This window comes from Pelodiscus sinensis, chromosome 15 (genome assembly GCF_049634645.1).
Source record: "Pelodiscus sinensis isolate JC-2024 chromosome 15, ASM4963464v1, whole genome shotgun sequence".
Taxonomy (NCBI): domain Eukaryota; kingdom Metazoa; phylum Chordata; order Testudines; family Trionychidae; genus Pelodiscus; species Pelodiscus sinensis.
In genome coordinates, this window is record NC_134725.1 from 32,658,903 (window position 1) to 32,669,991 (window position 11,089).

General features: G+C 46.0%; 1 protein-coding gene across 7 annotated transcripts in view; it reads right to left on the reverse strand.

The window, feature by feature from the left end:
* CAMKK2 (calcium/calmodulin dependent protein kinase kinase 2) overlaps positions 1 to 9,175 on the reverse strand; it is a 58,741-nt gene extending 49,566 nt beyond the window's left edge. Inside the window, exon 1 of one of the 7 annotated variants that reach the window (XM_075898610.1) lies at positions 8,910 to 9,175. The gene's annotated coding sequence lies outside the window, so the exon portion shown is untranslated. Of the gene's footprint in view, positions 1 to 4,888; positions 6,655 to 8,909 lie in introns of those variants that run through there. The other 6 variants (XM_075898612.1, XM_075898604.1, XM_075898611.1 and 3 more) reach the window with 6 other exon arrangements.
* Between the last annotated feature and the right edge of the window lie 1,914 nt (positions 9,176 to 11,089).

Genomic DNA, 11,089 nt, shown 5'->3' on the forward strand with positions numbered 1-11,089 from the left:
TATGACATTTAAATAATGCCTTTCTCCATCCAAAAGACTGCATAATTATACACTCCCTTACTCTGCACACCCTTGAAGTGCAGCCACCTTTGAAGTGCAACATGGCAGCACAAAGTAAAACTGCACAATATTTTATGGCTGGGAGCAAAAGCAACTCTTTTGCAAGTTAATTTTTTTCATTGATGCTGTGCCCATCAAAACTGTAGCTGAGAGCTTCCCAATAGCATTACATGCAGAACAAAATCTGAAGCATCAGAGGGTGACTTATCAATCCATCAAACACTCTGAATGCAGAGAGGAAAAGAAGCTGTTAAGTATAAAAGTTGTAATTGATAAAGAACATGCTTAGAGTTTACAGGCAGTGAATGTGTTGCAAAGCCCAGAAAGGCTGAGCACACAAAGATAACGCAAGGGAAAAAAGAAACTTTCTGGACACGTATTTATAATTGCTTGGTGCCAACTACACAGCAGGCAAGAAAGGGTACATATTCCTAACTCATTAGAGTTCCCCTCCCTTAGGTCAGTAGTGAATAAAGTATTTGATCCTCCACAAAGGTTGCATCTTTTCTTTCATTTTCAGCCCAATAGATCCCAGCTTCTCCAGCTAGCTAACGAGTTTAAGGAAACCAGAAGTGGGCAAGCGGATGGGGATGGGGGAAAGCATACACTACTTGTTTACACGTTACTTCCTGGAGATGCTTTTCTGACAATGACAGAATTTCCCTACAGGTTTTAGTTTATTATAGTTTCATAATTTTTGTAATGTGGTACCCTTAAACATGAGGAGCTAACAGTACAGTGTAGAGCCAGTCATCTCTTCTTTCCAATGTCCTTCTGTCCTGACCTGAAGCTCTCCCTGTGATCCTAATCCTACACACTAGTACAACCCTGCAAATGCTCTTTAGTTAAGTGACAGGGACTGTACAAAGATCACAGTCTCTACCATTACAGACAAGATCAACTCACACATGTAATATACAGGAAGAAAATCCAGTTCAGAGCAGCAGCAGCCCAGCTGCTCATATCTTGAACCTTTTTAGGGTCATTAAAATGAGACCACCCAGGGATCTCCATCAGGATTTCATTAAATACAGGCCCTGAAGGTGAATGCCAAGCACATTAACCCATCACTTCTTTGTCTGAAACAAAATACAGGACTATGTAGCACTTTAAAGACTAACAAGATGGTTTATTAGATGATGAGCTTTTGTGGGCCAGACCCACTTCCTCAGATCAAATAGTGGAAGAAAATAGTTGAGCCACTCCCATTGGAGTCATTTCTGAAAAGGAGTTGAGCTAGCATACTCTGTGTGCTGCAATAGCTAGTACTTCCCTCGTCTGGGGGGCAGAGGGAGGGAAATGGATGATTTTGGGGCTGAATCAAAGGACTGGGTCTAAGGAGAATTGGGTTCTACCACTAGCTCTGCACTTTGGGCAATCACTTCATTTCTCTGTGGTAACACTTTGGAGCCTAGGAATGACCAGGATACCATCATGTACAAACACCAAAGAGTCCCCTGCCTTATCTCACAAAGGGGTTGTGACTAGTAATCTAACTGATGTTTGTAAATTACTTCTTGCTTGAATCATGCTCTACTAACACAAAGAATGATTGACAGCAGATCCAAGCTCACCTTTAGACTCCATTTCTTTTATCCCCCCCCCCCACACCCACCAAAATAGGCTTTTGCCTGGTTATATCTTGACTCATCTAATATCAATAAAGTGCTATTGTTTCTTGCATCCTGGTTAACAGTTAACCACAGCACAATGGGCATCATTTCATGTGTTGTGATCAAAGGGTCTCATAATATCCAAGAACAAGATGACAAAAATACAATGTATAATAATGGTGGCACTGATCACATGGCACCCATTCCAACAGGCTAACAGAAGCCTCGATTGGAAACATGTTACACAAAGACTGTATCTGCCTTAGACATCTTCCATCATTGCAGTTACACTGGTGCAACTCAGTAGAGAGCCTGGTAAGAAGATGATAATGCTGAAGGCCAGCCTAGCCCTGCCTCCCCTAGCAAGCCCATCAAGGGAATACTGAGCCCCACAAGGCTCAATCCACCTGTAAGGGTGAACACTAATGATCTTTGTTCACTGTTTGGTGAGTTATGGGGTTACTTCCCTCTGCCTTGCCCATCCAATAGAAAATGGCACAAGTGTGAAAATCAATAGAGAGGTTCAGCTTGGAGTTTGCATACCTCTTGGGGGATTGGCAGGGGGATTCCCAGAGAAGTCAAAAAATAACATTTCAAGAAAAAAATCATGATGATAAGAAATGTAAGAGCCACTGCTCAAAGGAAAACCACAGTGCTTACTTAGTGAATGTGAGAATTCAGAACTGTGAAGCATTTGCAAATGAAGCTGTTGCCTGCACACTGTATCCTCCAAACTCAGGCCTCAATCCAGCAAAGCACTTGATCATGGACTTAACTTTAAGCACATCAGCAGTCCCATTGGCTTCAATGAGGCTACTCACATGCTTAAAATTAGGCCCATGCTTAAGCACTTTGAGGACCTGTGTGTTGTGTTATATTGTTCAGCATTCTTAGCTCCCATCAGCATTAGCTCCAGTGTCTTGGTCATATTCCAGCAATGGAGCTCATAGAAGTAGAGTATTTGAGCAACAGATCAAGCCACCCACCTGCTACTGAGCTGACTTTATAAATGTGCTAAAGAATTTTTAAATTGGATAATTATTTAAGTTTTTAAAATTCATTGTTAACAGGAGCAGCAGCCAGTTTAAGTTTAGCAATTGGAAGCAGCACTTTGCCACCATATTTTCTGGAGGAAAAAAACAACACTGCCCCTCTCTAAAATAACCCCTCTGCACTGGTTTGATCACCTGTCAGCTGAAAGAGAAAAGATGCCAGGGAACTCTGTGTAGGTAGGATTTGACTATTAAAAATCCAGTTATTGGCACCTTCTAGATCAGAACACTGCCTGAATGCATATATACCTGTATCACTCAAATGTTAGCTTTCTCCACTAATACCTAGCCAAGAGGAATTCCCCCAGGTTTCATAAAAATAATCATTTTAATAAGCTATCTCTGCTAGTTAGATAAAGAGAGCGGCACTAAGCTGCTTTGTGAACTCCACTTAAAAGGCATTTCACAGAATTGGGCTGAAAGCAAAGCCCTGATTTCCTCCCCCCACCCCGCCTTCCCGCCAGCCAAATGCTTTAACCATCTAATGAAAGCTGTGTTCCCTTGGAATGATATTAATTGCTACTTAAAGTAATTTGGTTACTAATGGGTTTTATTTTTAAACCTACATACCATATTCCTTTCAGGCATTTATGGAGAGGGACATGGATACCTAAAAGGACTGATAGCCTTTTCACTTCTAGGACCTTGAGTGACTGCCGCAGTAGGCCAGGTTGGGAGAAAAAAGTAAGTAAATAATGGCAATGGTTTTCAAACTCTGTGTCATGACCCAGTACTCACTGGGTGGTGGAATATCAGGAACGAGGTCTGTTTGGTGCAGGGGGAATCAGATGACCAGTGGAAGTGCTAAAGCAGCTCCCTGCCTGTCTTGGCCCCTTAAACCACGCAGCAGACCCAGCTCCTAGCCTAGCCTATGGCTACATTGACTTTTTTTGTGGAAGAGGATTTTTGTGGAAGAGATTTTCTTTTTGCTGAAGAGGTTTTGCCGCTATTTGGCCTATGTAGATGGGGCCAAATGTCAGAAAAAAACCCTCTTTTGGAAGCTCCTATAAACCTCAATTTATGAGGAGTAAGGGATCTTGTGAAAGAGGCTTTTTTTCCTGACATTTGGCCCCATCTACACGGGGCTAAATAGTGGCAAAACCTCTTCCGCAAAAAGAATTGGAAGATATGCAAATGCAAGAGTGATTTGCATATCCACGTCAAAAAAAAAAGGCAGTGTAGCCGTAAGGCTAGGTCAGGTTGAGGAACCTCAGCCTGGGGGCCAGATGCAGCTTCCAGCTTGCCTAGATCGGGCCCTCAATGCTCAGGGCTCTGCCCCCAGCATTGGTGAGCCTGTGCTGGCACTCCAACCTCCACAGGGCTGAAGCCCCCAAAATCTACTAGACTGGCCCTTCAGGCTCTGGTGTGGGAAGGGAATGTGGGGAGTGTCTTTTTCCTTTTCAGTTGGGGGCCATGTCAGTGAGGGTTGAGGTTTTTGTTTTGTTTCTCTGTTGTGTGCAGCCCCGACTGACTTTTCTGAGGCTCAGTGGCCTCTGACCCAAAAAAGGTTCTCCACACCATCCTAGGATGGAGGATTGGGGGGGGGGGGGGGGGCGGAAAGAGCGCCCAAGTCTCTGCACACTGTCTCTGCCCCAAGCACTAGTTCCACATTACCACTGGCTGAGAACCTACTGCTGGCTGCTTCTGGATGCAGCATAGTCTGTGGTGCCAGAAGAGGCAGGAAGCTCCTTTAGTACCCACACTGCAGTGCCGGCTGTGCGCCGCTCAATGTAAGCCCCTCCTGCTCCAGGCCTGACCCTCCCCCAAAGTGAAAGCCCCCTCTACAGCCCAAAGCTCTCCTCAGCCCCATCCCAGAGCCCACACTCCAGTCAAATTATATTGGGTCGTGGGCATCAATAATCTTTTTCAAAAGGGACCTGAGAAAAAAAGTTTGAAAACCACTGTATTATGGTACCATGCACTCTCTCACTCTTTCCCCCAGTCCCTTTTCATGGCTTCCACGACACTGGAATACCAACATACAGAGGTCTCTCTTTACCACTGGCCACTTATGGTGTGAAAGCCTTCTCATCTGCAGCGCCTATCTTTCTGTATCTCTCAACCTCAGTGACTAAATTTCACATTTATTGTGAAAAGAACTTTCCTTCTGACCCAAGCAATTTAAGTATTTTAGGTACTTACAAGAAGACCATATGAACATACCTTAGTGCAGTGGTTCTCAAACCGGGGTCCATGAATGACTTGCAGGTAGGCCACAGCTCAAGGTCAGCCCCCGCCTCGCTCCCCCCCCCCCACAGCAGGGAGCCCACGCTGGTGTTCCAGCTTCACGGACTTCCCGCCTCTACAAGACTGGAGCGCCAGCACAGCCTCCTGGTGAGAGGTGGGTGAAGAAAGCCCTGAGCCTCCCCACCAAATCTGCTTCACAGGGAAGAAGTTGAGCCAGAAGCAGCTCTGCGCGCTGCCACTCCTTTCCCCAGGATGTGCTGGCTGGAGGTTTTCCCTGCTGCTCCCATTGGCCAGAATCTGACCCCAGAAAAGGTTTCCCAATAAAGACAGACAATGTTGTTGAAACTTTTTGTGTGGGACATACATTAATGTTTTACTTTATTTAAAGTGGAGTATGGTAAACTAAGATGAGATAGTTAAAGCACTTAACCTGTTTAATATTTTGATTAATATTTTCTCTCTTTCTTTCTGGTTAAACCATTCTCCCTCACTGCAGCATTAGCAAAATGGCTCCGGTGTAATTATATAATTAATGGCAAGTTTCTAGTGGGGTTAGTGGTCTGTGGAAAGGTTTGCATTGATGTGGTAGGTCACAGGAGAGCCACTGCCTTAATGCCTCACAATCTTTCATGTATTTCTTATTTCTTCTGTTCACTCTCATCTATGTGAGAGTGGGCAGTACCATTTTCTGCACTTTTCATGTGGAGAACTGAGGCACTGAGAGACTAAGTATCTTGGTCTCACAGGAAGTCTGTGATGGAGCAGGAAGCTAAAAAGTGGCATCCCAAACTCCAGATTAGAGCCCTAATATCACTGGCTAGTCTCTCAACTCTGCTCAGACTTATCAATTATCAAATTATTTTTACAGAATGAGAGAATTAAAATATATCCACACGCTGCAATGCAAACATGCTCAGCACAATTAATCTTGACAATTTCTGAGTATGGGAAAGGGAAAATGAGGCACAGACATTCGGCAGTTCTGTTGGAGAGTGCTTTATATAGAAAGGGTAACTTAAAAAGCATGACTAGTGGATAGAGCCCTGCACTGAGAAGGACTCCTGGGTTCTATTCCTAGATAAACCATTAATCACCTGGGTGACAATGGGCATGTCATGTCACTGCTCTGTGCCTCAGTTTCTCCATTTGTAAAATGGGGATGTTGCTAACCTCCATGCTTTGATGTCTATGGATAAATATCCCTACACCACAATAACTAGGTATTGCTATATAAGTCAGATCAAGTTGCACACTACTTTTGTTTCACTTCAAGGCATGATTATAAACACTAAGGAAAGTACATTTTGTTTGGTGGAGAATGAAATAATTTATATTCACTACCAAGACTTGGCCACTGATAGTAATAAATGATCTGAACTTGAAACAAGGAGAGAATAGCATCATTAATTTAATCAAAACAATATACAGACATATACACTCTGCTACACAGCAGACACATTGAGCAGACAGAAAGGGGAAGAGAATACACTGTAGTATCATATAAGCCGAGATAAATATGAAACCCTCTCCTTCTGGAATGTTAACATCCAGGGATATTCTGAGGCAGGGGTGGCCCTAGACTAGCTGCCAGCTACTGGCGCCCTAGGCGAACTATGCAATCAGCGCCCCCACCTCCAAACCCCTCAATGATATTGTGCTACCATTTGGTGCCCCAGGTGACCGCCTCGTTCGCCTATATGGATGGGCTGCCCCGTCCTGAGGGACAGTAAATGTACATTAGAAAAATACTTGGGGGGGGGGGGGGGAGGGGAGAGAGAGAGAAGAGAAACCAGAGCAATTGCTTAAATGAACAAGAAACTTTCAGTCCTCCTCCAGCTTCACCACTGGAGTGAAACTGTGGGAAATGCTGAGACAGGCCCTGGAAACTGCAGAGAGCTGAAGTGGCAGTAGACCAGTGTTTCTCAACCAGTGGTACGAGTACCCCTAAGGGTACTCGAGAGAAGTCTGGGGGGTACGTTAACACAACTGAAATTTGGAGAAAACTGATTTTTTGTTTTAAGTTTTACAGCACTTTCTTATTTTTATACTTTTTACAACTAAAAATTTTGTGGCCCACTCAGCTACGATTAAGTTGTTTAAACAAACATGTTGCAATGGTAGAAAAAAATTGTGCATCTAAAAACTGTAGGTACTGGGAGTACTTTAAAAAAAATTATAAGGGTTACTTTATAAAAAGAAGTTTGAGAAACACTGCAGTAGACCATAGGAGATACAAGCGACACGATCCACAAGGGGGTCACCGTGGCTGTGGAAGTGGCCAGAACTAGAGATCAGGATGCAGTGTAAAATAAAACAATTAGGAGCTAGGATGGTAAAGCTACAGGGAAACCTGAGCATTAAAGGTTTTACTAAACAATTTCAGATGAATATGGAGCTACAGGGAACCCTGGAATAAGGGAGGGGCTGTTGCCACTTACACATAAAATATTAGCATATTGCACCTGTTTGTTAAGCTCACACCTTGACAAAATCTGGAACAATCCTAAAATAAAAGATGAACAGTGGCAATCATAGGCCTAAAACACAGGGTCTATTTTTAAAAGAATGCCACAGAGAAACCTAATTTAATAGTGGCTGCTTGGGCCCTGGAATTATTTTTATCATTCCTCTTCCCAGACCATACAAAAACTAATAATCCATCAAAAAGTGATTGCTGCTCCAGAGAAAGTTAAAAGACTGCAGCTCCCACATCTCTGTTTAAAAAGGACACTATCCGGTCAAAACTGGCCCCAACTTCTAATTTTCTTGAAAACAGTTAAGGGATATTGCATAAAGCCCCAGACAGTTGAGTAGAAACAGAAAGGAAAACTCATTTCCTTTTACCTAACCTGATTTAAAAAAATGCAAAAATGGTTGTGGGCACTGGGGATGTGAATAGGTGCTGCAAATTCTTTGGCTTTGAGGGTCTAAGGCTGTCTGAGAGTGTGGGGGTTCTTGCTGTTAGTTAGTTGTTTTGTTTGTTTGTTTTTAATTTATAGGCAGGATAGGGAGAAGCCACTCTGACTTTCAGCTAAGAAAGGGGCCAGCCCTGGGGAGTTGATTTTTTCTCATCCATCAAAATCAGATGTGCGAAAGGATAGGGCTTGACAGGGAGGAAGAGAAATGTGCCCCCATCCAACCACACACATATGTGAAAGAGGGCAGCTCTATTCAAGCTAGGCTCCCCTGAGGCGAGGCAGGCTAGACTAGACTAGCAATCCGATTCCCCTACGGCAGGAGCTGCTGGGATCTGCACGTGGGTGCTCCATCCGTGCAGCATGCTCCGGCCCAGGGAGCTGGAGAGCATCACAGCTCACCTCTCAGAACCCAGAGTCAGCTGAGTGACAAGTGCCAGCCAGCGAGGGAGGCAGTACAGCAAACCAAGGCCAGCGAGGGAGGCAGTATAACCTCTCTGACCAGGGGTCCTTTGCAGGTTCCCCCATCCCACCGCAGCATCTTCTTCGTTTCCTAGCATGGTCCCTACAGAACCCGCTCATCACTCTCCCCACAGAGCCATCGGCAGCTCCTCCTCCGCTCCGCGCCTCCCCAGCAGTCCAACCCAGGCCTCTCTTTGTCTCTCTGGGGTACGTAGGGGTCCACCCTCTGCTCGGTGCTGAGGATGCACCAGGGGCCAGCACCCGCTGCATCCCCCCAGCGCTGGAGATACCAGGGAACACTCCCACACAGCTCGGGGCGACCTGCAGCTCCCCTCCCCGGTCAAAGCGACTCCCCTTCTCTGGGCTGGCCCAGGCCTCCCCCTGCCAGCCAGACCCTCGAGGCAAAACCAGTTCACTCCATCCCCGCCCTGTTCCCGCCCGGAGTTCAGTCCCAATTACAGGGCAGAGCACGAATTAAATCCCCTCACCCAAAGCCACCCGCTAGCGGAAAACGCCGCTGCTGGTCTCGGGTGCTTGGCTCCCTCCGCGGGAACAAGAGCGAGCTGCATGAACACCTCCCCCGGCCTCAGGAATATGGGGGGCTGGAGCCCCCCGCTTACCTAACAATCGCCCCCGGACACAGCTGCAGCCCACTTCTGCTGGGTCTCCATTGCGCTGCGATCTCCGCCTTCCCCCCGGCGCAGCAGCTCTTCCCCAGCTGCAGCCAGCGGCCCCTCGATTGGCTGCGACGGGCAGATTTTCCGGCCCAGGAGAAGAGAGTCGGATTTCACCAGCACCCTTGTTATTGGCCACCGCAAATCCAGCGCTTCGCTGACTGGCCCAGATGTGCAGCCTGCGCGCAGCGCTCCCAGCGCCTTTTTGCTTTCAATTTTGCTCTCCAAGCTGAAGGGAGGCGGTAGCCGCATGCGGGGAATGGAGAACGGGCGACGCTCCACATACGCGCTCCCGTGTAGCGGTGAGCGTGCGGAATCGCCTGGCGCCCCTGCTTTCTTTGCAGATCCTAGTCGTTCACCATTTAGAAAAGCTATTTCGGAGGAGGGGGATAACTTCTCCGCTGACCTTCTAATAATAATTGCGTTTGATCACAATTTAACATTTAGTCCAGATTTTCATCGAGGGAACTCTCACATTTACAAAGGAAAATACAATGATCTTCCCATTAAAGGAGGAAACAAGGAAGTAGCAGATTCCCCAAAAGGCACAGGAAATCAGGGACAGAAGGGAGACCAGAGCCCAAGACTCAGCTCATTGTTTTTGACTCGGTGACTGCCAAATGTAACTGTTCTCTTTAAAAGGAGTGCAAGTCCATCCCATGCAAGGAGGTAAAGTTTATCCTTGCTGCTGTACCAGGGGCTAATAAGTTTAAAAACTGGGTGAAATTCTGACCCAGTTAAATGTGGGAATTTTGCCATTATTTTCAGTAAGACCAGAATTTCACCATATACTTGTTAGAACCCAGCTTGGCCAAAACAAGAGTATACAGCCAATGCAGACAAGATCAAGCTATGTTTAAAAGATGAAGCTCTAAAGCAGGGGTATGGCCCCCCTGGTTTGTCTGGATCCAACACCCCCAAGGCTCAGCCCGTCTTCCCCAACACTGGGGAGCCCCCACAAGTACTCCAGCCCTGTGCTGCCTCCCTGTGAGGCTAGAGCACACAAAATCTACTAGCCTGGGCCCCACTAATCTCATGTGCAAGGGGAACATGGGGAGTGTCTTTCTCTTCAGGGGTGCTGGTGAGGGTTTTTAAATGTGTTTTTTTTAGCTTCTCACTTGAATGCAGCTCAATTGATTTTTGTGTGTCAGCAGCCCCTAACCTAGGTGCCACGTCAGATTGGGGGGGGAAGAGGGGCAATTTAAACCATGATTCTGTTCCAGAGGCCCTTAGGTCCTGAAAATGCCTGGGGGTTTTTTGTAGGTGATAACATCAAAATTAACTCACAGGCACAGTGTTACTAATTCTTATATAATGAAAATAAATATAACAAATACCAATTAAAGCCATATTTTAAGTTAATTTTTAAAATTTAGTACACACAAAATATTTCCAATCCCAAATGTTGGTGTTAATTTTGAAGACTTAAAAAAGTTTGATACTTTGTACTCTATCTTTAGTAGACAAATAAAATCTGCAGAATGGGAACCACTGCTGTAAGGCAGTCCTTCAGGTAGTTTGTGGCTCGGCTCAGGCCTCCCCTGCACATATCCTCTTTCCCTCCCTTCCTGCAGCAGGGAACCCAGGCTGGATTCCAGTTTCTCAACCACCTGCAAGGTTGGAGCACCAGCATGGCTTCCTCAAGGTTGGGAAGGGGGAAAGAGGAGAAAACCCCAAGGCTTCCTACCAGATCTGGCTTGTGGGGAAAAAGCTTAGGCAGAAGCAGCCTGGAGAAACAGCGGAGCACAGTGCCTGGAGGCTTTTCCACACTGTTCACCCACCTCTGCCAAGACCCTGCATCCCCAGCCTGCTCCTGCACTCTCCTCCCTGCCCCCAGACTATCCTTTTGTTCTGCTTGATAAGCCTACATTTACTTCACTTCAGAGAGCAAAGTAGAGGAGAGGAGAGGAGCAGTGTTCCCTCTAAGACTTTCTATCTTTGGGTGGGTTGAAACATCTTATGTTTAAGACCACCCCCACAAGCCATTCCTAATGGGTGTCTGGGGGATGGGAGGCTATGCACCTGCCTGATGATTGTCTCTTTTCAATATATTTTTCAGAAGCAATGCCATTCCAGGCACATGCCATTTACCTGGCTCAACTAAACACTTACCTTGCTTTAAGTCA